The sequence below is a fragment of the Mytilus edulis genome, chromosome 8 (genome assembly GCF_963676685.1).
Source record: "Mytilus edulis chromosome 8, xbMytEdul2.2, whole genome shotgun sequence".
Classification (NCBI taxonomy): domain Eukaryota; kingdom Metazoa; phylum Mollusca; class Bivalvia; order Mytilida; family Mytilidae; genus Mytilus; species Mytilus edulis.
In genome coordinates this window covers 33,823,477-33,849,494 of record NC_092351.1, presented here as the reverse complement: position 1 = coordinate 33,849,494, position 26,018 = coordinate 33,823,477, and the positions used below count along the sequence as shown (strand labels likewise).

The 26,018-nt window shown below is 31.7% G+C and overlaps 1 long non-coding RNA gene across 1 annotated transcript; it reads right to left on the bottom strand.

Moving 5' to 3' along the window:
- Positions 1-1,553: 1,553 nt before the first annotated feature.
- LOC139485422 (uncharacterized) lies at positions 1,554-26,018 on the bottom strand. Its single transcript, XR_011655314.1, has 4 exons — positions 25,822-26,018; positions 23,679-23,829; positions 8,588-8,737; positions 1,554-1,690 (listed from the first exon to the last, which is right to left on the bottom strand). It is a non-coding gene; the product is annotated as an uncharacterized lncRNA (long non-coding RNA).

Below are 26,018 nucleotides of genomic sequence, written 5' to 3'. Positions count from 1 at the left end.
GTTTCGGGATTTTCTGCTTATACTATTAAAGCATGGGTCCCTTTTCAAAAGTCTCCCAACTATTTCCTTGATTAAGCAAGGTATTCTTTGATATTTTTGTTACCTTTATACGCTATGATAGGCACCTGTGTGAAGATTTCACTACATTGTTTGTCTTTTTGCCGATTGCTCCAATGTTTTCTTATAACCTTACTAAGGTTTTTTGCCATTGGATTATATTTAGTAATGAGAGTGAGTGGGACATTCTTTGTCCTATCGGCCTTCAAAAAGGTTGTTTTTCTGCTTGTGGTATTTCTAACGTTTCTAATATCATTCTCTGTTGTATTTTTACAGTATCCTCTTTCATAGTTGATACTAATTCATTTTTAATAATTGTATGATATGGAAAAAAAAGTTACCTGATGACAGCATTTCTTTGTTTCAAATGTTTGAATTAAAAAAAATATTCATACAAACTGAGTTCTTCTTTCACAGGAAACTCTGGCCTTATATCAGTATCTACAGTAACTGTTTACAATTTTTTGAATTTTTTGAAATACTAAGGCTTTTCTACCTCAGTCATAGATTACCTTAGCTGTATTTGACAAAACTTTTAGGAATTGTGGTCCTCAATGCTCTTCAACTTCTTACTTTATTTGGCCTTTTTAACTTTTTTGGATTTGAGCGTCACTGATGAGTCTTTTGTAGACGAAACGCGTGTCTGGCGTATATACGACATTTAGTCCTGGTATCTATGATGAGTTTATACATGTTTTGACTTATCGAAATTAGTCGGGTGTCACATGTTGAGCAGTATCTGCTAACTTTCCAGAGCCACAAAGATCAAGCCCAGGTTTAAGTGAGGTTTTCGTTTTTCAGTGTTTTGTGGACTTGTTGTTTTTTCGTCGTTTTTCGTTTTTCGTGTTTTTATCATCGAGTTTTAAAATTCACTTAGAATTGTTTTCTTAAATTCCCCCTTCCGTCTCTGTTTTTTCAAAAATACAGAGAGGGTGTTGAAACAAAAATAGTAAATAATGGGCTGAAGAAAAAAGTGAATTATTCATTGCCGTTTGGTTCATTTCAAGTATTGTGATATAATTTTTGACTTACACATAGATAACAACAGACAACAAAAACCAAATAAATTCGTGTAACAATACAGTGATGTTTTGAATTGGACGTTTGACAAAAAGATATTTGATTTGTTCATTTACTTTCTTGTGCTATGTTAGAAACATAAACAAATTGAAACACACATATACACTGTATCAGTTATATTTCATTTATTAGAAAACCCTAAAACCTGAATAGGATGACCAATAAGGCCAAATGTGCTTTGCAGCGGTTCCATGCGCCTCTACATTGGCTACGTCGCCTTTCTTTAGTTCAAGTACTACGGTTTTAGTTGCAGGTTGATACTCATTTTCGTTGTAAGGGCTGGCACGATTTCCTGCAACAACTATACCGTTGACTACAAAATCACTCTCAAAACTGTTATTAGGTGGAGTTAATGCAGTCCAAGTAAAACTATATACACCATCCTCAGGACAAGTAAACAATCCGTTTGATGGGCTGTAAGCCTCTCCAATATTAAGAATGATAATGTCAAATATTACAACCGCTTTTGGATTCAAATTTTTAAAATCTTTTCCAAGATTGACATGAAATGCAACAATCTTTTTGTGAGTACCACTGCAATCACATTTGTGTTCTGCAATGGAAAACAAGAATAGAAACACTTTCTGAATTTAATTGTACTCTAACACAATTTTCAAACACCCGAATTTAAAACATGAAACATATATGTGGCTCTTGCAAAAGATAAAGATCATTCATGCAATTCACATACATTCACCAGGTTCAAAGACTAGAAAAAAGTAAAAACTAAAATAGTCTGTGTCATAGTTCCACACCAATTGGTTAAACACAAATCGTAATACAATTTAAAAAAAACCTATTGTTCAGAGAACAATAGAATGTCATTCCCCATGAAAGACATTTTGAGAAGAAGCTAGTTATTTTATACTGATGCGGTACACAAGTGGTTTCGATATACTTTTGAGTGAAATAAGAAAGCTAATTTGTTTCTTCCGGTGACGAAAATGTATCAACCGGTCTCATATGATAGCTTCTTTTATACTAATTCCAAAAATATATAGTTTCTATATACTTTTGCCTTAAAACCAGGCAATAATTGGCCACTTCCGATTAATCGAAAGTCATTTCTAGTCTTTAGTGATAAGATAAAATATGAATAAAATAAATGAATTCCAATAAATTTTTCATGAAAAAAGTGCAAAAACGCCTACTTTTGGTTTCTCAAGGTCACTTCCGTTTGTCACTTTTCAAGATCATATGTCACCTAAACTTTTGTAAAGGGTCATATGGGTTTTTAATGAGCCAAGTTGAAGTAATAATCAATCAACCTTATAATTAAACATTTCAGCGACAGTAATTATATAAGATGCCATTTGATTGTTTCTGATCAAATGTTAGACATCTTCATTACAATAAAGCAAAAATTGTGCAATTGTTCTTTTAAATATATTTTTAAAAGTGTTTTAGAAAATGCAAAAATAAGCAAAAGTAAAAATTTAGAAAGTGACCTTGGCTGTGAGCTTGATCTTATTTTCTAAGTTAGAACCTAGGAACCCAAACAAAAACATTTCAGAGTTATACGGTTAAAGGTTTACAAGTAAAAAATTTATTTCGTAAAGGTAGGATGTAACGAACAAATAAAAAAAAAAAAATTTTACGCCATCTTTTTTTTTGTTACGAAGAAGATGTAATCACATGGTGTTTTCAGACTTTTGTATGTGCATGTTCTGTCAAGAAAAATGAGATACAGACCGAAATTGTGTAAAAATAAAAAAAAATAAAAAAACAAACGCTTAGAACTTTGCATTTTGGCGATTTGCACAATTAAGCTACAAACAAAAATAGTTCAAGAATCTAGTAGTTTTGTTCTAATGGCACCAAGTTTGACTTTAACTGATTCCCGTAGTACGTTCTTCGATCTTGTATAGAAGCTCAATTTTATTTACATTCAATTTGCTAAATTGACATAATATTTTAAAACAAAAAAAATGCATTGTATTTTGCCATAGCCGATGACTGGTTTCATTTAAAATTGTCACTTCAAGGGAAAATAATGATAGAGACTGGGCATTGAATTAAACAAAAAAGAAATTTGATTTCCAAAAATAAGTGGACGAAACAATTTAATAGAAGACATTATCAATTAATTTTCATTATATTTATTCTCCATAAAAAGAAGAAACAGTTTTCTATATTCATATATTTTTTTCTTTATTTTATTGCTTTCATATTCCTACATATTTGTGTTTGTTTGATTACTCCCTCTAAACTTATTTTCAGACGTCTTTGACTTCTAGTCTTTTACAAATCTGTAATAAACATTTTTGTTGATTATTTCATTGTTTTTTCTTTCTTTCATTTGTTTGTTGATGGTTGGGGATATGAGCCGGTGAATAGGGAAACTGCGCCACTACTCTTTTAAAATAAAGGTAGGCGGCAAAAGATATGTCTTTGTTTGGTTATGTTTGTTTGTTTGTACGTATGTATGTATGTTTGATTTGATTTGGGTTAGGAACTGGGAAAGGGGACTATGCTCTCATAACTTTCTTGCAGTAGTAGTGAAGGGCAAAAATATAAGACTGCCATTTTTTTTAAATTTTTATTTGTTATTGAATTATGACTGGCGAGTAAATAGGATATTAACTTACTTCCTAACTATAAGACTAGTAGAATTGAAAGTAAGGTACTTTGAAAATACTGCTACTTTGCTGCGATGTCTTAAATAAATAAGTATTTAACTAAACGCACACCGCAAATTGAACTGAGAGGAGCAAAATCACAGAGTTATTGAGGACTTAATCTCCGAAACATCGTAATACATAAACTGTTATGCACATGTTAATACGTTTTTGTTCAATTTACTATGCATCCGTTTTGTAAATGAAAAACAAATGTATTACATTCTAGTTTAAGAAAACATCGTACAAGTCAGACGCAAAATAAACTTCCGTATCTTAATAATTTTAATTTTTGACTTGATTATGTTTTGAGAAATAAGGTTGGAAAGTAAACCCATGAGAACTAAGGCATGTTACGGAAGATTTCAACGCATCTTTATCCTTAAAACAAGGTTTTTGATGTTTTCTTACACGTCCGCGACTTCAATTTTGGTTACAGAACGGATGCTTTTCAATTCCAGATTGAAATCTTTCTAAATGTCAATAAAAGGAGATAAATGTGTTTTCTTGTTTTTCTCTTATACAAATCATAGTCCGTATTTTTGCAGATCTCATAGGAACACCGCTGTTTGTTTTCGGGAGTTTGTATGAAATTAACATTGATTGGTTCGCAGCTCCTTTCATACTCCTTTTTGTTTTGAGGTTTTATTTACTGATTCTGCTGCTGATTGGATGTGCGGTATTACTGCTGTTCATCATATATCGGAGTGAGATAAAAGTGCATTGGCATTTGGTTTCTCCTGTTGCTCCTGTCGTGCTCATTGATTTATACACCAGTTAAGTGCGACAGGCGTTTCATTCTTTCGGAAAACTTTACATCTTACAGCCGAAAATGAATTTGTTTCCAGTATTACGACAGTTTCATGTTTCAGAAAAATTAAACGTTCATAAAATTCTAATTCTTTCTGAAAACCAAAATCAGTGTATGTAAAGTGCGGATCCTAAAATATCATTTTTACTGTATATGCCATAAATGTCTAATGAAGAATGATAAATAATATAAACAGACGAACTTTTTTTTTAATTTTTGAAGAAAATGAAGAAAATTAGTTAAAATGTATATGTTCAGAAATACATAATACTAATAAAACAAAGTTAGAGATGCGAGCGGGGTTTTATCGCGCCTAAAGCCATCCAGTTGTGAAATATATACCAAAATAGGTGAATATTTAGGACATTTCACGAACAGATCGTGCAGGTGCTTTATAACTAACAGGTGGGATTTTTTGCCTCCTTGCTGAAATAGCCCACATACAGTTCCAAAGGGTCTAAAATCAACAAAAATGAATTGTAGCATGCATTTCGTGTACAATAACCCAAATGTGCATGGTTTTACCTCTGCGGTAGTATCCATTCGCGGATCTAGAATTTTTCATAAGTAGGGGCCCACTGACTGCCTAAGAGGGCCCGCTGCTGTCACGCTCCAGTGATTCCCTATATAAGTTAAAATCAAGGAGAAACGTAATCTGAAGAATACAATATGACATTTTGAGAATCGCTTTTGTTACAAGTTTGAAAAGCTATATATATGATGAGGAATGAATGAGGAGTTTGTATTTCAATTTGAAAATACATGTATCATAAATCCTAAAGTCATCAACTAAGTTTTTTTTTCATTTGTTGCAAGTGAATTTATCACATAATTCTACAATAAAAATTCCTCGCATCTTTGAAAATCCTACATTAATAATGACTGCACTAACAGTGATAATTCATCGCATCTATAGTTAAAATGGATCGCTTTCAATAATCGACATGCTATATTATGATGCTTTTATAACACTTATTTGAACTTTATTGCTTTGTTTGTATATTATAAAGACATATCACAATGAAAATATGTTAAAACTTAACTTAAAATCCTTTAACTCGATATTTTCAAAACGTAAACAAATACAGTTTTCCCATGATAATTTATTCTACAATAGACATACCCGCATATAACAGTAAAAATGAACTAGCTGGATTCGCACTTTATATACACTGAAAATAATTCAGTGTTAAATTTCCTTAATAATTAAATATTGGTTTTGGAAATTCTCTTTGTTTCTTCAGAATTATTAAAATAAATCAGTTAATCAAAACAGACATCAGACCATTATTTGGGTATAACGATGGATTCTGCCAGAGGAAGTATATGTTTTAAATTCGTAATGCTAATTTATATTTATGTATATCTGTAATGTCCTTAATCTGTTTTTGTAGATGAGAAATCGTTAAATTATTTCTGTTTTCAGTAACTTGCAGTTTCATCCCATTTTTCTTTTCATTGTCTGCAACTTTTTCATTAAGTGAATCTAATTGCTGCTGCTTTAGCTGAGCTTCAATAAAAAAAAATCATTTCAAACCAGGACAAAATTAGAAAGAACACAAAATGTTTACTTTATTCACCAGTATAATCATTTAATATATCTGTATCAACAACTATTAAGTAGAATTTAAGCTGTGTATCAAACTTTCGGATGTGGCAATCACCCAGAATAAAAAGATCAACGAAAATCATTGTGTCATTTTTAACTATTATGTTAAGATGAAAATTAATTATTAAGACATATATGAAAGTACAAAATTAAGGAGATGTGGTATGCTTTCCAATGAGAAAAGGAAAACAGAAGTTTGTCATATTTTAATTTTTCATAATAAAACATGTATGCCAAGAAAGTCATGTTTGATGAAAGGCCTTATAATGTATAAGGAGAATTTGCATGATAGCCTATGAGGAAACCCAGAATTAAAATGAATGTAAACAGCACTGACGTGACAAAATATGAAACAATTAAAAAGAAATAATACGACAAACAAATCAACGAAAAAACAAAGATCAGAATCGGCAACCAACGATGAGCTCCATTACGGTAAAAAAAAATCAGACTTTTTTTTATAGATTTGCACAGAAATCCACTTCTTTTTTTCCGGTCTTGTTTTCATTAGACTTTGAATAAGATATATATGTAGCGCTAACAAACATGTCTACCCGCCACAATCTGAATATGTCTGTCTAAAGTTAAGAGCCTGTAGTTCAGTGGTTGTCGTTAGTTCATGTCTGTCAAATTAGTTCTTGTATGTTTTGTTGTTTATTAAACCGGTTTTTTTTAAATTATATTGTATTATAAAGTTCATGTCGGGCATTGTAAAGCCGATATCAGGAATGTGTTTTTCTTTTTTTTTGCCGACCAGATGATGGTAATTGCTTACATCCACTTCATTCGATAGATAATTGTCTCATTGGCAATCATGTTTCATCTCCTTATCTTAATATTGTGAGCTTAAATATAATATTCACAGCAGCAGTCAATTTAGACCAAACTGAAAATCAGAAGCTCAATATATTGACACTGATTTCAAACGTACAAAATTTATAGCAACTCATCAAGGAATACGTAATAGCAAGCGACTTCTTTTTTACTGAAAGTCACGTCCGGTGTCCCCCACCCCCAAACAGTTTTTTTGAAAGGGTTCCTCAAAGTCTGGTTTCTATATATCCATGATTGACAAAATGGGGGTAATATTACAATAGGTTATTTCCAGTTAAACATATAATAGGTCATTTTACACAATTTAGAAAAAAAAAATGGTTTTAACGAACTTTAAAGGAAATTAGGTGCACAAATATAACTTCCGGATCATATTTTATATGAAACATATCTCCAATTAAATAACCAGTCACGCAATATAACAGTCATTATCACGTATCTATACATGATTTTATATGAAAGAACCTTTGGTGTCATAGCTTTTGTATACTTTGAAACCCTGAAAATAATATTGACGCCACCGTGAAGTTATAAACTAACAATAATCAGTTCTCATTGGTGGTTTTATTGTGTGGCTAAAATTCGATTGGATAGACTGAGATATTGTACATTACCTGGACAGGAGAAGATATCAAAATTTGATTATACAAGAACGTATCAACAATTATTGCTTCATATTTTGACGTAATTTGTGAAACTGTGGCGCATCCCATTCTTTTGAAGAAGATTTTACCTGTTACTTTAGTTTTTCAATGGCACAATTGATTTTAAAAAAAAGACGAAAATGTTATTAAACTGAACAACGGATTAACCAATTATATCGTTTGAAAGTCAACTTATAAGAAAGCATGTTACGATATTTTTGAACGGATTCTAAACCTTAAAAGAAGGACAGTAGTGTATTGCTTGCTCCAGTAAATCATATCGTGCTCATTTGATAATTTGGACAGTTTTTGCGGGTCTCAACAGAACTTTGTTGTTGGTTTGAAATGAAATTAGATTTACGGCATATCAAGTTTTATAAACGGGTCTGAACTTCAAAACAACGTTCAGACCTATGATTGTGTTCGATAAAAACTGCATTTTTTTATTCGTTAAACAAATTTCTTTGTAGATTGGGTCTAAATACAGAACTAGAAATCCCACAAACAGTGAAAAGATATAGTTAAACAAAACTTATTTGACCAACATATCAAACAACGTATGTTCCTTATGCATATATATGTGTGCTTTGATGAGTTTGTTTGAAATGACCTTATCGCCGACTGTTTCTGCTGCTGTTCGAGTGGACTATTGATGCAGCTTGCGTTTTCTACATCTCTATTCAATTTGGATTACGGTAATAGTATTTTAGCTGTGGGCTATTCTTGTAGCTCCTGACATGCTCATTGGAGCTTTTGTCCAGATAAGTGCGCTCGTTATATTGTTTTGAGCATTTTAATTGATTTCCCTTCTGTTCTTACAATGGTTGTGGAACATTTTATGCCTAACAAATTATACTGTTTTTTGGTTGTTTGTTTCTAGTAAAATAATCAGAAGAGGAATATTTATACATTTGTAAAAATAATTAATACTTACCTAGTTCTTTCATGTCATTTTTTTGTTTTTGTAGGTTGGAAATCGTTGAAATGTTTCTGTTTTCAGTATCTTGCAGTTTCATTTCATTTTTCTTTTCAATGTCTTCCAGTTTGTTATCAAGTGAATCCAATTTCTGCTGCTGTAGCTGAGCTTATATAAAAATAAGATACTTCAAACCAGGGGAAAATTAGGTACAGCACAAAGCGTATTCACCAATACCATATCTGTATCAGCAACTAATAGTTGATGTTAAGCTGTGTATTAAACTTTTGGGTGTGGCAATCACCCAGAAAAAAAAACATCAAAGAAAAGCATTGTGTCATTTTCAAATATTATGTTAAGATGAAAATTAATTAAGACATATAAATAAGTACAAAATTAAGGAGATGTGGTATGCTTGCCAATTAGAAAACTGTCCACACCAATAACTGGCAGTAGTACAAAATGCGACAGGGTCACTGAACAGTTGTAATTTATAAATTATGAGCAAAAAGAAAATCATCAATAATAATCCTAAAGGAACTTACTTCAAATAAATCTTAATTAAACGGTAATACCTTTCCTTTTCTAGATTTATAAATTTCTTTTTAACTCGGAAAACTCCACACTTAAATTTACGACAAAAGGGATGATTTTTCGTTTCCTATTGTTAATTTTCCTTTTTGTGATTGGTGATGTTCCTTTGACACCATCTAACAGTGTTTATATTTTACAACTCGTTCGATATGCCCGTGTCTGTTGTGTCGTTTTTCGATAATAATAATGAATTATATGTTACTAAGTTCGTTTCCATCTGAAAGTTTCAATATCATCAAAAATATCAAATTTCAAATTACATCCACTATATATGAATTTTGGTGGATAGTTGGCAATCATACCTCATCTCCTTATTTTTAAATTGTGAAGTTGTTTCTAGTATTCACAACAGCCGTACATTTAAACAAAACTGAACATCGGAAGCTTATTTTACACTGATTTGAAACAGACAAACTATAATGGTTTAATTTTTAAATTGTTATTTGGATGGAGAGTTGTCTCATTGGCACTCACACCACATCTTCCTATATCTAAAGTAGCAATTCATTACAGAATGAGAAATATTCAGCGACTTCTTATTTAATCAAAGTCTCTTCCGTTGTAAAAAAAAAGTTTTTACAATGATTTTCAAAAAATCTGGTTTCTATACACCCATGATTGAAAGAATGGGGGAGACTTTCGGTTTACATATGATAGGTCATTTCACACAGTATTGGAAAATTTATGGCTTTTACGAACTTTAAAAGAATGTCTTATATTGAAAATATCCCCAATAAAATTAAACGCGATTAACCGATGTTGCAGTCATTATACATGTCTTTGTATAAAATAAAAGAACCTTTGGTGTCATAGTTTTTCTGCATACTTCGAAATTATGAAAATTATCAATATTCACGCCACCTTGAAGTTATAAACTAACAAATAACACTGATTGCTGTTTTATGTGGCCACATTTCGATTGGGTAGAATGAGATATAGAACATGTCTTAAATAGGAGAAGTTAATACTTATATTGCTTTATTGAATAAGATTTAATCGTTCAGCATTAAATCAATTTAATAAATTGAGGGTATCGTCTGCTAAACTAGAGTTAACTTTTCTTTAATTTTGACGGACTTAAGCGTCTTTTGTTCACCTACATTTTTCATAAGCGGTTTTCCCGCTTTTATTTGGTATAAAATTGCATGCTTTTCGTGATTTGTTCATTGCGTGATTTGAACTCTGAAGGAACACAAAAAGGACAGGAGATTCGGACATAAGATAAGTGTTTTATTGATGTTAGATTAGTTACTGCAATTGTATTTTCTGGATTATTTTATTTCTGTAATTTGTAAAAGAAATTATTTGAGTTTTAATTAAAGTTATTTCTTGCAAACAGTTCGATTCATTAATTCAATTTTTCTCTCACTAAGTCTTGCATAGCATAAATCACGGAACAAACTATAATTAATAATAATAGTTATGTTACACTGTGCACACGTATATTTCATTGACTATAGTGCCTAACAAGATTGTGTGAGGTAGACGAAATTGACTTTAAAACGATCGTATTGACTTTTGATGTGCAGAAATAGGCAGTTCGGATATATTTTGACTTTATTAACTTACTTCTTAAGTTTGGGATTAATTGTAATGAACATATTCCAATGAGACTGAAAAATATTTTTTTTTATTATGATAAATAATAATTTTACCTGCCGTATTCGTGCGTAAAATATATTTCGGCATTTCTCTTACGAAAATGACTTGTTCAATGGAACAACACCTATTATTTGTAAACTTTCTCTTTAATCTTCACAATAGGCTTTTAAAAAATAACCTTTCAACTGTATTTTCCGAAAATTTTGTGAAAATAGAATAATTGGCAGTTCTTACTTTTCATACCTTAACTTTCATTGATAAAACATAATTTGACTCGTCCAGTGTCCAGTCTGAAGGTCATTTTAGTTACCGTACACATTCATGCACGTTTTGATTAATCAATAGTCATGTATGAAAAGCATAAACAAGTTTGAAGGTAAACTAATAACAATCTAATCCAATCAAATTGCCTCAATTTAATAACAATGACCGGTCCACATCATAAAAATGTATAGGGGTAAACTGGGTAGGGAGAAAATGTCAGATATTTTCAGTTCATTATTTTGCAATAACGAATAAAAACTTGTGGACCAATAGATTTGTTATAATTTCATAAACATGTCATTATGTATTGGTATAGATTTTGGATCTTTCATTAGCGTATTTAAGGCTGTAGAAAGTTTTGCCTTCAAAAGTCAACATAATCATTGACTTTATACAGAAAATTCGCCTTTTTAAAACATTGAATGTTTCTCAACTAATACTCGACAACAAAGCAAAATCATTTCTTAAAACACTGCAAAAAAAATAATTCTGATTGATGCAGTGGTATTGTCATAAATTGCACTGGAGTGAACAGTGGTACAGCAAACGTCGAATTCCCTCACACAATGTTATCACACACTATAGCATTAAAATTAAATGCTTTACTACAGGTGATATATTTTGTTTTAAATGTATTAGCGATACACTTTGAACAGGTAATTACAATGTATGTTGTGTATGCCGTGTTATATTTAACATGACCGGAAACGTTTAATTTTATTAAACGTTACATGATTAATACATGTGTGTTTAATTTGCGGAAACATAGTTTAATTAAGTTAAGCTTGGTAATAGAAGCTATCAAACGTTTTCAAAACGATATTTATTTTGTTAAGAAAGCTGTTTTGAGTTATGTTTTTAATCAACTTTCATTGTTTTGATGCATAAAAATGTATCAAAAGTTCAGTTAAGATTACGCATTGTAAACATTTTGGTATTTCAATTTATTTCAATTTATCTTATGTTAAATTCATACATGTTTAAATATTATCTGGACTTTAAAGCTTGATGTATGTATCTAATCTGTATTTATGATTATAATAGTTATAACAATGCCAAGAGGTAGAGGAAGACGTCGCCGACAGGACCAGGTTAGAGGTCCGGAGCTTCGGGTTAGGAGGGTTCCCAGGGAAGTACAACAGCCACAACCAGTTGTGAGAAATGTGGGAAGGCGTCCACCAGCTCATGTAGAACAAGAAGCACATATAGAAAGAAGACAGCGGGTTGATGAACCCGAAGTAGTTGCCATGCGACCTGTTGACATTCGAGTGAATGAGCCACAATTAGCTGCATTAGGTGAGGTAAATGAAGTTTATGATGAACCTCTAATGTTACCTGGCTTTAATGAAGTTGACATATTTATAAGCCAAAAACTTAAGGACAAAATTTGGAATTTTGAATACATTGATTTGTCTCTTATGCACCGTAAGAATTTTAACAGCCAAACAAATACCGAAAATACAATTGGCATCAATGAGGGTATGCTAGTTATACAAAACAGAGTTAAAAAAACCCATACTGTAAGTTCTGTTGAAGATTGGACTGATTCATTTATTGCCTATGCCCAGGTCCTTGTCGAAAGGTATCCTGGAAAGGCAAGTGAACTGTTTTCGTATATGTCCATCATAAGGGGTGCAGCAGCTGATCATTCTTTTGAAAAATGCTATTCTTATGACCAACAATTCCGTTTAAGGGTATCAAGGGACCATACAAAGAAATGGTCATCCATAGATGGTTTTTGTGGTTACGTATTTTAACAGCCAATACTTCAAAACAACAACACGCTGATGTTAGTAATAAATGCTACGATTTTAATTTCAAAGGATTTTGCAATAAACGCAATTGCCAATACAGACATGCATGTCTCAAATGTGGTTTAGATCACTCTGCCTTAAGATGTCGTCGATTTATGGACAATGAAATTGATACTGATCCATCTAGTTATAATAAGAATGACATTGCACCTTTCCGAAACAACTCTGGTAATAGACAAAACCCAAAAGGAAGTTTTAACAAAAATTAATTTACATATAATGTAAATGAACTCTTTTCTAATGCTGATTTACATTTGTATGCTGACAGTGCAGGTGGTTTTTTCTTGGGTTGTGCAGTTTATTCAAATGAGTCATGATCATTTTCAAAATAGCCATATAATTGGGACAAAGTTTTATTAGTTGACATTACTTATATAAAAATAATACCTATGCTTTAGTCATCTTTTTATGCATTTAAATGAATTTCATTGTGTTAATTTGACTATTGTTGCAAATTGAAATATAAGAATTATAAGCTTCAAACAGCATTTGCTGCATTTTTACGTGCGAATGAACTTGCCACTCCATCACATGATGAACATAGGCGAGATATATATATTGATCATGTAAAGTCAGCTTTTTATTACTATAGTTTTTTCTAAACTGAAAAAAAGGGAGATACATTACTCTAAAAGTTTGTTGATAAAAATAAACAAATGAGATGTGTCCTCTACATTTACGTAGTTTGATAACTTTTTGCAAATACGACCTGGAAATAATGGTCCGCTTTTATACCTATTGATGAGAAATCCTTTATAAGAGTTCAGTTTCAAATTGGTTTTAACATAGGAACCCGGTCAAGCTAATGTTGAGTTGTACACGTTGCTTATATTTGTACTGTCGTATAGTATAGTTGTAAAACTACCTTGAACTGTTGTATAGTATGGTTGATATACTACGTTGAACTGTTGTATAGTATGGTTGATATACTACGTTGAACTGTTCTATAGTATTGTTGATATATACTACGTTGAACTGTTGTATAGTATGGTTGATATACTACGTTGAACTGTTCTATAGTATGGTTTCATACTACGTTGAAATGTTGTATAGTATGGTTGATATAATACGTTGAACTGTTGTATAGTATGGTTGATATACTACGTTGAACTGTTGTACAGTATGATTGATATACTACGTTCAACTGTTCTATAGTATGGTTGATTACTACGTTGAACTGTTGTAAGTATGGTTGATTTACTAAGTTCAACTGAAATGGTTGAGTTGAAAACCTATGTAACTTCAGAATTTGTTTAAGTGTTGAATTTTTTTTTCATGGATTGATAAATTTTGTTTGGCGATGCTCACAAACGAAGTTTGCTAGCATTTGGCTGAATTTATCACAGTTGGCGTCTGGTAGCCCAGTCGCCATTTGGAGAAAACATATGATGGTTGCCCTTCAATGTTTTTATCTTGGACATTAATGAGAAATTGTCGATGAATGCAAATTCGTTGGCCGGTTGATACATAGTTGAACTGTCCTAATAAATCCATGACAAAATATTGCCAAAAATTCAAACTTACTATTTGTTGTTTTTTATATTATGATCATATATTAGTTTGTCTTACAATTTGTCCACATTTGTACAACGAAGGTAATCTGGAGATGTTGGAAATATTACAAGGGATTTCAACGAATTTGGGTTATCTTTTATCTGGTATATCGTATCCCTAAATTGACTTCTGTTGGTTTCTTTCGAATATTTAATAATAAGATTTAATCGTTCAGCATTAAATCAATTTAATAAATTGAGAGTATCGTCTGCTAAACTAGAGTTAACTTTTCTTTAATTTTGACGGACTTAAGCGTCTTTTGTTCACCTACATTTTTCATAAGCGGTTTTCCCGCTTTTATTTGGTATAAAATTGCATGCTTTTCGTGATTTGTTCATTGTGTGATTTGAACTCTGAAGGAACACAAAACCCCGCCCTATCCCACCCTTTAGAATATTTTTTTCTGCTGTTTGTTGTATATTTTCAGATATTGCCAAAAGAAGCGTCATGGATTGGACAGAATGTTTACTGAATACATAGTTTTACTGACGGGCTGAATTTATCACAGTTGCCGTCTGGTAGCCCAGTCGCCATTTGGAGAAAACATATGATGGTTGCCCTTCAATGTTTTTTATCTTGGACATTAATGAGAAATTGTCGATGAATGCAAATTCGTTGGCCGGTTGATACATAGTTGAACTGTCCTAATAAATCCATGACAAAAAATTGCCAAAAATTCAAACTTACTATTTCTTGTTTTTCATATTATGATCATATATTAGTTTGTCTTACAATTTGTTCACATTTGTACAACGAAGGTAATCTGGAGATGTTGGAAATATTACAAGGGATTTCAACGAATTTGGGTTATCTGTTATCTGGTATATCGTATTCCTGAATTGACTTCTGTTGGTTTCTTTCGAATATTTAATAAACGTAATTAATGAAACAACGACGCATCCCACACTTTTCGAGAAGGTTAAACCTGTGAACTTAATTTTTCAATGGTACAATTTCTGTGCCATGGGCCGATTTTAGTCCGATTTGTATTTACTACGTTGCCTGCCACGGGCCAATTTTCGGCCGATGTTTTTTTCTTGACGTCGAACAATAGGCTTCAGTGACGTCGCTTCTTCTGTGTACTGTGGGAGGGGCTATAGAACGTTGTGTTATGCATGTAAAGTGCTTTCAATTTTTCATTTAAACCGCGTTGGCCATAATTTTATGCAATTTGAATTTGTTGTAATTTGTGTGGATTTTCGGCTGATTATTTTTTTTGTATTGTATGAAAAAAATCGTATCGAAGAAATGTTACAGTTTCACTAAATAGTGATAGCAGTCGAAAAGTTTAATTACAAAAACCAATTTTGATGCACTTGATGTGCACCTTTTATGGAATAATGATTCTTCAAAAGTGCGCTGAATCGAAATCAAACAATACAACAAGCATAAAACATTCAATGAGCGAATGCCAATTCAAATAGAATGACCGATAAAATCAATAAAAAAAAAACCGTCTAGAAATAGATCAGGTAGGGTAATTTAAAAAGTGATTATCATGCTCCTTGTACAGAGCCATCTTTATGTGAGGGATAAGGATTCGATGCATTATAAATGACTATTTCGTGTAATTGTAGTGGGCTGTCTTAACACCTGGTATAACATAAAAAAAACATTTGATTAGAAACAAAAAATATATTTTAATCATGATTCAACACATAAATGATTGTCTTTACACTCCCGGTGAACACCTTTACCGCAAACTCTACACACTGTCCTACTCCTCCTTCGACCCCCTATTCATTTCTGTCTGAACATACATCGCAATCTTTTTCTCTATGACCGCGCAACTTTCTGCTTCTGTGTTTGTTCTTATTTTGTCTATTGTCGTCTTGGTTTTCGTTTCTTAGTACCATGTGATCTTTAGCGAGATCCTCGATAAGCCTTTGTGTGAAGGATAATCTCGACAATTTCGGATTATCGGAAGTGTTTTCTTTATAAATAATGTATGCATTGATTACCATACGATGCATCAGATTAAAAACAACCTTTTTCCAAACCTTATCCGTTTTTCGTCCATTATTGTAACTCTCATCATGTCAGCCAAATTTACGCCCCCCTATAAATTTATTATACGAGCAAATCATAGCCGGTTTATCCTTTTCTTATGCTGCTTTAGAAAAAGAGGATATGATTCTAACTGGTTTTCGACCATTCCGTTCTTTATATGCACATTGCACACTAACATAATTCTTCCTTGTCTAATATAAATGCTCTCCTTTTCCTGCAAAACAGGATTCTTTATTGTGTTTGGCATTGCCGATTAGCGCGTAATGTTCCAGTGAATAACGTTCCTTTTGCTAAAAGCTCTTTAACAAGATTAATTGAGGAGAAAAAAACTGTCAGTAGATAAATGATAAGCTTTGTTAAACAATACTGCGGCATCTAACAGTTTGTTGACTACGTAAGCATCCTGTAACATTCCTTGTGGTGTTGGGTCATATTGTTTGCCTTTTAAACACTGATTTAACAAATATAGCCACTAACGGCCTCGGCTAATACCCAAAGTTTGACTCCAAATTTTGCCGCTTTGAAGGAATATATTGTATTATTGATGACCGGCCTTTAGATGCGATTAAGCTTTCGTCAATACTTAGGTTCTGTTTTAGAATGTAATGTTGTTTCGACTTTCGATTAAAAAGATCAACGAAGCATTGAAATTTTGATATAGGTGAATAATTGTCGTCGTTCCGGTTCGGTATTGTAGTATTATCTACGATATGAAAAAATATTAAAATGCTCTGAAATCGATTTCTATAAAACATGTTACGAAACCAAACAGTATCCTGGCTTTGAAATTTGGTGTTCCAATATTCTGTAATGGATGGTTTACGTATGAGACCCATGTTAAGCATCACTGATATAAATCCTTTCATCTCATCTAAAGTTACAGCACCAACTTTAAACCAGGAATGAAGACGATATGAAAAAATATTAAAATGCTCTGAAATCGATTTCTATAAAACATGTTACGAAACCAAACAGTATCCTGGCTTTGAAATTTGGTGTTCCAATATTCTGTAATGGATGGTTTACGTATGAGACCCATGTTAAGCATTACTGATATAAATCCTTTCATCTCATCTAAAGTTACAGCACCAACTTTAAACCAGGAATGAAGACGATATGAAAAAATATTAAAATGCTCTGAAATCGATTTCTATAAAACATGTTACGAAACCAAACAGTATCCTGGCTTTGAAATTTGGTGTTCCAATATTCTGTAATGGATGGTTTACGTATGAGACCCATGTTAAGCATTACTGATATAAACCCTTTCATCTCATCTAAAGTTACAGCACCAACTTTAAACCAGGAATGAAGACGATATGAAAAAATATTAAAATGCTCTGAAATCGATTTCTATAAAACATGTTACGAAACCAAACAGTATCCTGGCTTTGAAATTTGGTGTTCCAATATTCTGTAATGGATGGTTTACGTATGAGACCCATGTTAAGCATTACTGATATAAATCCTTTCATCTCATCTAAAGTTACAGCACCAACTTTAAACCAGGAATGAAGACGAGAAAATCTTCTAATCCTCTGCCGACTAGTGATGAAGTCTTGTGCATACCTGTTAAAAAAAATGACAGTACAATTGATATGAAATGTTCAAATAGTAAAAATAATCTTAGAATTAAAACATGTTAACATTCTCAACGCGTGGCCTAATAAATTATTAACTCACGAATGCACGTAGCCCATTAGGTAATTTTTAGTGCTTTTTTGTTTAACGTCCAGCGTCAAATTAATGCGTATATTTAGGACGAGAACATAATCATACTAACGTAAACAATGTCCTCTGCTTTGTACTAGTTCAGAAGTTTATATTGCGCAGGAAGATATGTCACCTTACTCTGACTTATTATTCTGACTCCCTGCTGACCAGTCTTTGTTCTTATGATTTATTTTCTGTTGCTTAGTGTTTATAAGCAGCAAAATTATATACCAATTTCATATCTATATTTTATATTATAACATGTGTTGAAACGACCAGGCAAAGGTAAGAAAAAACAAAGGCAAATGTCTTCATATTAATCGCAACGTGTGCATTAATATATCGTACTGAGTAAACTTGTGACTATTTTCAAATGTGAAATTTAACATATAACGCAACAGTTAATTGTAAATTTTACCTGTTTGTCTCTCTGACAAAATGTCGTAGAAAATCAAGTGTCAGAAACAGCAAGAAGTAGTCAATAGGTTTAGCGTCGACAGAAGGGACATTCTGAGGGCCACTGTTCTCTGCAAATCTTTAGTCATGCAAATAGCAAAATCACCATCACTCTCAACGTCTGAAAACTGCTCTGAATCACTGGAGTCGGCCATATCTGATTCACGAGCAATATGACGTCAACCGATATATTTTTACATGACGTCAAACATTAAATCGGGTGATATCTTTTTGCGCCAAAAATGACCTTATTTGCGCCAATGCTACTTCTGCGCCAGTCCATTGAAAAAATATAGGTACCATTTGCACAAATGAAAAAAATCATCTAATTTCGCCCAAAATTTGCATGTATTTATTTTTGATCCAATTTTGATATTTCAACTACTTCGTAAATGATTTTTTATCTTGTCTCCTTCGTCCGGGCTTGCGACCAGAATTTTACCTACTGAGTTGAAGTCTTCCGGAGCTCTAGAAATTATTTTTTGAAGGTCGTTTAAAAAAAATATCAGTTGCTTTTCGTTTGCAGGCGGTTCTTAACAACTTTGAATATTAGCCGTTTCTATGGCTGATTCCGAGCCTAATTCACTGGCCATTTTGTTCGGAGATCTTGCAAATTTGAACATCAATTTATTATTCGAACGAGCAAAATATATTCAATACAAAGTTATTAGTACCAAAGTTAAAAGAATTTGACAAATAGTAAAATTACAGGCAACAAATAATTATACTCCACAACAAAAGAAACACATCAACTCAAGTGGAAAATTTTCGATTGTCTATGACGGCATTATAAGTAACTGTTCTTGCAAAACGGCCAATACATTTACACAATGATTGTTGCTGGGGTCATTTGTTTTAAGCCGGTGTATAGGGGGAAATTCTACTTCTTCCAATTGTTTTTATGTAGTAATGTTTTAATAGTTTCGAACCTTTCTCATCGATGTTTTTATAAATTGTTTGGAAAAGAAAAAAGCAGGCGGAGAAAAATGGAGACTAGTTTCAGCGTATCCCTTTTCAATCATTAATTTGTTATTTTTTTAATTGCGAAGATTACTCTTCGTGTTTGCAATTAATTTTTCTTTTTTACTTTTGAACATTTAAGCCACAGTATGACTGGTATCTTGATAAAAAAAAATGCGTAACTATAATTCTTCCGTTTTCAAAAACTCTCCGAAAGTTGATAAATTTTGTATCAGTATAAATTATGAAAATAAGGAAATGTGTAATGATTGCCAATGAAAAAACTATCCACTGTTTATTTGAACACTATGGAACCATCTTTCAACTAAAAAAAACCCCGAAACTAACTTTTAGCTTAAACAGTATTTATTAATGAAAAAATACATGATATATATTATGGGGACGTAGTCCCCAATAACAGTAGAAAATTAAATAAAATAAAAAATTCGGGAAAATTTCCCGAATTTTTACTTGTACTAATGAACTCAAAATCGTTCTTTTTTTTTTATGTCATGTTTTGAAATCCCGGACCTGCGCAGAAATCTACAATGTACTTCCTTTTTCCGGTCTCTTTTGTATGAATCTTTGAGTAAAATATATATTTATCCGTCTAGTATAAATAGGAAGGAACTCAATATCAATTTCATTTTTAATAATTCCTTGATATGAAAAACGTTACCTGATGATAGCATTTCTTCGTTTACATTGCATATGACGTCATAACTTAAATAACGTCACAACTAAAACCCTAACAACAGAACCAACATCGGAAACGTTACGGTATTTCCGTTTTTCTTTTCTTTTAACAAATATTTAAGTTACAAAAAAATAATTCATACAGACTTCGTCCCCATTTACAGGTTATGCCTGCCTCATATTATACTGTTACATAAAGTTCAAATAAATATTCGGAAACAAGTTTGAAAAAACTATATAAATCCGTCTCCTTAAACTTACTTTTGCCCATAGGATTAAAAAAAACCAACATTTTTCATAAAAGTATTACCGAAAAAGAAAATTATATTTCTACGCATGGAGAAGCAAGAGGTCTCAAAATTATCAATCAATCACTGAAAGACGTCGTACCCTTTTACTCAAAATCTTATGACGCGACGTTATTGTTAACGTCACTGACGGCAAATATTGGTGTGTACTTAAGAAAAAAAAAGCTGGGCAGTAAACGGAAAATTGGAATGGAACTGAATAATTGTCAAATCATATCGTTGGAAAGTTAACCTTTAAGAAAGCATGTTTCAAGAATTTGGACGGATGATAAACCTTTTGACAAGCTATTGGATTTTTTTCACTAAGTCCGCGTTATTACGTTCGGTTACAGGACAGATACATTTAAATTCCATATGGAATGCTTTCTGAGTATTTCCAAAAGAGAATATAAATGTTTTCCCTTTTCCCTTTTCTCTTTATTCAGGTTTCATAAGAACTGTGCTGATTGTTCTAATCAGTTTGTTTGAAATGAATTGGGTCTGTTCCGTCAGCTCCTGTTATTACGATTTTCCATGTACAGTTGGGAAGCAAGCCCTTAGAAACGACCTTTGTTGCTACTTACTTAAGACAAAAATGGGACCGATATCAAAACCCGCCATTATGAAATTGCGTTAATTTCGCGGATTTTTTTTTGGCGCCAATTTGGAAGTTAATCTTTTTTTCAGTTTCCTACTTGCCATTTGGGTCTGAAATAGATTTATTTCGATTTGTTAAGCATAGATTTTATTATCAAAAGGAAAACAATTTTTCAAACATGTCATTTTCTTCTATTATTTTACAGATTAACAAAGACTACATGTACAAACAATTAATAATACGTATCATAAAATAAAAAAACCAAAAACATCAAGTATAACGATCTATTACCCCTTGAGAAACCCCGTTTGAAATAAATTCCTAAAGAAAGACATTTTTTTACATTGTAGTTTTTCGGTCTTACACATCGATGTCACCTTGCATCTGAACACAGTCAATGTACACACATGTTTGTTTGAAAAAGAAATGGCAAATCATCTGTGAATATTTGACTCTGGATTTAGTATTCTCTTTAGGTCAGTGAAATGTACGATTTAACTAAAAACAAGGTAAGAAAATCTTATACTGTCTTTGCACAACCTTAACTGCTTGAGATGACTGACATAAAACTCATTCGTTGTTTATAATAATATATTTTTTCTGTGATATGGGAATCCTGAAAAAGTAAATGAAAAAGTAGTGTCCTAAATTTGAACTTAGTCAGCCATTAATCATTTGAGTTTCTGGTGGGGGTAGGGGGTGGTGGCTATTGATTGTTTTGAAAAAAAAGTTTGTTTCCAATTTTTGAATATAAAATAATTTGTTTTTGACCCTGTGAAAAAAATGTTTGTTTAACCCTCAGCTGCCATTAAATGGAATGCCAAAATTGAAAGAGAAGAATTGTTTTCAACTTGTCTGGAAAAAAATCCACAGTACCCCCCCCCCCCCCTCCCTGGTTGCTGCCTTAAAACATTCACATTCAGAGTATTATTTTAATCAATCTTATTCAAAGCATTAATTTATCATACTGACCGTGACATGAAGTGTGACTTAATTTTGACTTATGATCTTAAACATAATTGTTGACTAAGCCCCCCAGAAACTGCCCTGAAATACTTTGGTCTTTTGTGGATAGTTGTCTCATTGGCAATCATACCACATCTTCTTTTTTATATTTTATATCAATATAAAAGATAAAGATTCATATTTTATATAAATATAAAAATGCATAGTTTTTTGAATGTTATTATTTTTTTTTAAAAAGATAAAGAAAATATCACTGGGTCAATTTTGTCTAATTTATTTTCAAGTTCATGATAAGCATCATTTATTTATTAGTTTAGTGTGTTATTTTTATAATTTTTGTCCTTTCAATAGAACTTTAACTTGCATGAAATCAAAGAAACAACATTTATTGTTATATTTAGTTTGTTCATACAAGGATTGCAAACTAATTTTCCTTTTATCTAAAATAACGAAGATTTTACATTCAGAATACTTTCATTATGATCTATTTTAAGTTTAAATGAAAAAGGTAGGACCAGGTATCAGTAATGAAAAGGAACTCCATTTTAATCCTGTCTTGTCAGATCCATTATTCATGAATATTTTAACTACCCCTTGTATTGATTGAGTAGAAATTTATTTCTGTGCAGAAATAATTTGGTTACAGCAGTAAAAATAATGAAAATTAAATAAACCCTTGGAATATTAAATTAATATTAAATTATTATGGCACATAGGGACACATAGGGCCTATTTCACTGGGACTAAGTTCTGAAAAGTGATAAAAAATGTTTCTCTATTTTTTTTACAGTATCAAAGTATACTTAATGAGATTATATTAATAATATCTACCTGTAAATAACAGCATATGGTGATTGATATAACAATAAGTTGTTCATGGTAGTGTCAAACAAAGGGACGTAACTCGTGAAATACCGTCGGCACCGCTTCGTCAGAAATATTGACACATCTAAGTGGCACATTTGCGTATCTTAGCATATCAACTGGCACAAATTTGACATATCATAGTCCATGTTACATAACATAATTTGAATTCAGCATCCGAGAAGTTAAGAAAGAAAATTACGATTTTAATTTTCTGTGACCATTTGTTTTCGTCAACACCTTGACTTTGAAGACACATTTGAGAAAGAAAAATGAGTGTAATCCATGAATGAGTTGAGAAATATATTTCTTATATACTAAAGAATGTTCACTTTAAAGGAATTAGTTTTAATTCATGCAAAGTACTACAAATTCAAAAAAACGGGCTTAATTTTTTTTGGTAAAAATATGCCCATATACGGTAATCACATGACGTCCATTGTTGCTTTAAGAAATGGGGTCAAACCGGGGTCAGCTTTCCGACTGTGTATTTTAAATGATTTTAGAAAACACCTCAAAGCCGAAATACATTTTTGTTTCCGAAAATCAATAGCTTCCTGTTTCTGTAAGTTAATCATTAAAATATTTGTTTTTGTAATGCTTATTGTTCCCTCCTCAGAGATATTTAATAACATAATTCATCAAAACAGACGTTAGTGCAAATTGGGCAGAACGAGGAATTCTGAAAGAAGAAGTATATTTGTAGATTTGATTTAATTAGTGATATTTACTTAGTTTTGTTATGTCATCAATATATATGTTTTTGTAGATTATCAGTCGTTAATTTGTGTCTGTTCTCAGCTTCTTCCAGTTTCGTCCTAGTTTTCTTTTCAATTTCTGAAAACTTGATATCAACAAAATGCAATACCTGCTGTAGCTGAGCTGAAATGATAAAAAAAATAATCATTTCAAACAAGATAAAAATATCTACTGCACAAATCGTTTACTTCATTTACCAGCATGATATCAGTATAACCAACTATGAATTGAATTTCAATCTTTTTATGAAAATTTTGGTTGGCGATCACCTAAAAAAGAATCGGGAGTTTTTTTAAGTTAATATTATTAGAGATTTTTTTTATTATATTAAAAGTTATTAAAGGTACCAGAATTATTAATAAAAAAGGATTAAAATAGCGCATTCAATTTACCAATTATAAGTTTTCATATTTTGAAAAAAAGTTATAATTAGAAAAAAAGACTATTGAAATTTATTTAACGCACGTTTGCTCATTCTAAAAAGCTTGTTTTTCTTTATTTGCGTTCCCCAATAGAATCACCCTTTACTCTTAATCACGCGCGATATTTGCAGTTAATATGCCAATTTAAAGTCAGGTCTATTCCAAGTGATAAAAACTCAATGTTTACATGAACGTCAAAAGAACAGTTTCGTCGAGAGAATAACTGTTTAGTTATATACAAACATCGCAATTTGGAGCTACTTCCCTTTCAAAGCAAAAAAGAAAAGAAATCTGAAAGGATTCAACAGGCGGAGAAATTCATACATGTAATGAACGATTGTACTAAATAATAATACAAATTTAAAGCTAAACAGTTGTTATTGTTGACATATATTTTCTGTATAGACAATGGAAGTAGGATCTTAATACTATAAGTATTGAAGTATTGATCACTTGGATAAGCCGCTAGTCAAAATACTACATGTGAAGATCCAAGACGATATATATGGGATCAGTTAATTCCATATTGGGATCCAAGCTTCATTCATTAAAGATGTTTGACAAATTCTAAGGAGCAGTTGCAAGTACATGAAAATCGTATTCATTATCCATAGGCATATAGAGTATGTAAATTACTACCAAGATAAGGAAAATATATATAATTTCGAAATGAATTAGTTTTTCATAGACTCGGGTAATGCGATGATCAAATTCGGTTCATAAATGTCTAAAAAACATGCATTTGGAGCTTTATACATGCATGTGTTGTCTGTATTATCTAATTCAGGACTATAAATGGGACCCAATCAAAAAAGTTTGTACTGTTAATTGAAAGAAGAACATGTTCAATTTTATCTGTAAGTAAAATAAGATAATATCGCTTATTCGATTTAATCCCTGTGAAAACAAAAACGTACATATTAAAAGATGTCCAGAAGAAGACCACCAGACCTTTTTCTCGCTTCACTAATTTGTGGCTTCAGTTAACATTATAAATACTAAGATATTAACTTTTCTACAATGTACGCTATCTAGGATGCCTCGTTAGCGTTGCCTTTCAAATGAAAATAGGTCTAAATTTTTTTTTGTATAGAAATGTCACATACACACAAACACACACACACACATGAATGCATTGAATCAATGTAATTAAAGACACCATTCAACCAATTACAAGTGTATCAATCGGGAATTAAACCTAGTCACCCCTTATTTTTCACGACCAAAATAATGCGTTTTCTGCTCTTTTACGATATGTTTTTTTTCAAAATAATTGTTTTTTTTCAAGTAATAATATTGTATATTTTTACTTTAATATCTGACACACAATTAAGATTAAGTTTGAAATATATTGCATTGTGACCATTATAGATACAAAACGTGATTTGTTTTCTTAATGATGCTCATGGGATTGTGTGTCGACTTTTGTGTTTTCTAAAAAAGAACTTCATTTTCGTAAGTAGTGCACATTGTTTTCAAGGAAGTAAAATCCTTTTGACAGACATTTTTTTTATTTGTTACACCGTTTAAAAATACAGACTAATTTTCACAGATTTTGAAGTAAGATTACACTTAATAGCATTCACAATCCGATTCCAGATCTTTCACGATCCGATCGCAATGCTTGAAACCGTTAGATATTCTTTCACGATCATTTGTCTAAAAAACAGCATGTTTTGTAACATCTCTTTACCTGTTTGGTCAAGTTTATAAATGATTTCCCCCATTCTTCGTTCATTGTTGTATACGTAAATGGCCATCAGTGCTACAACAATAGCAAAAGCAAATAGTTCGTAGCCCATGTCTTTTTGTTGATTCCTACAATAAATTGTTAGCGTATGTCATATAGATATTTACAACACCTTCGTGTACTTTTGGTGTTGACTACAG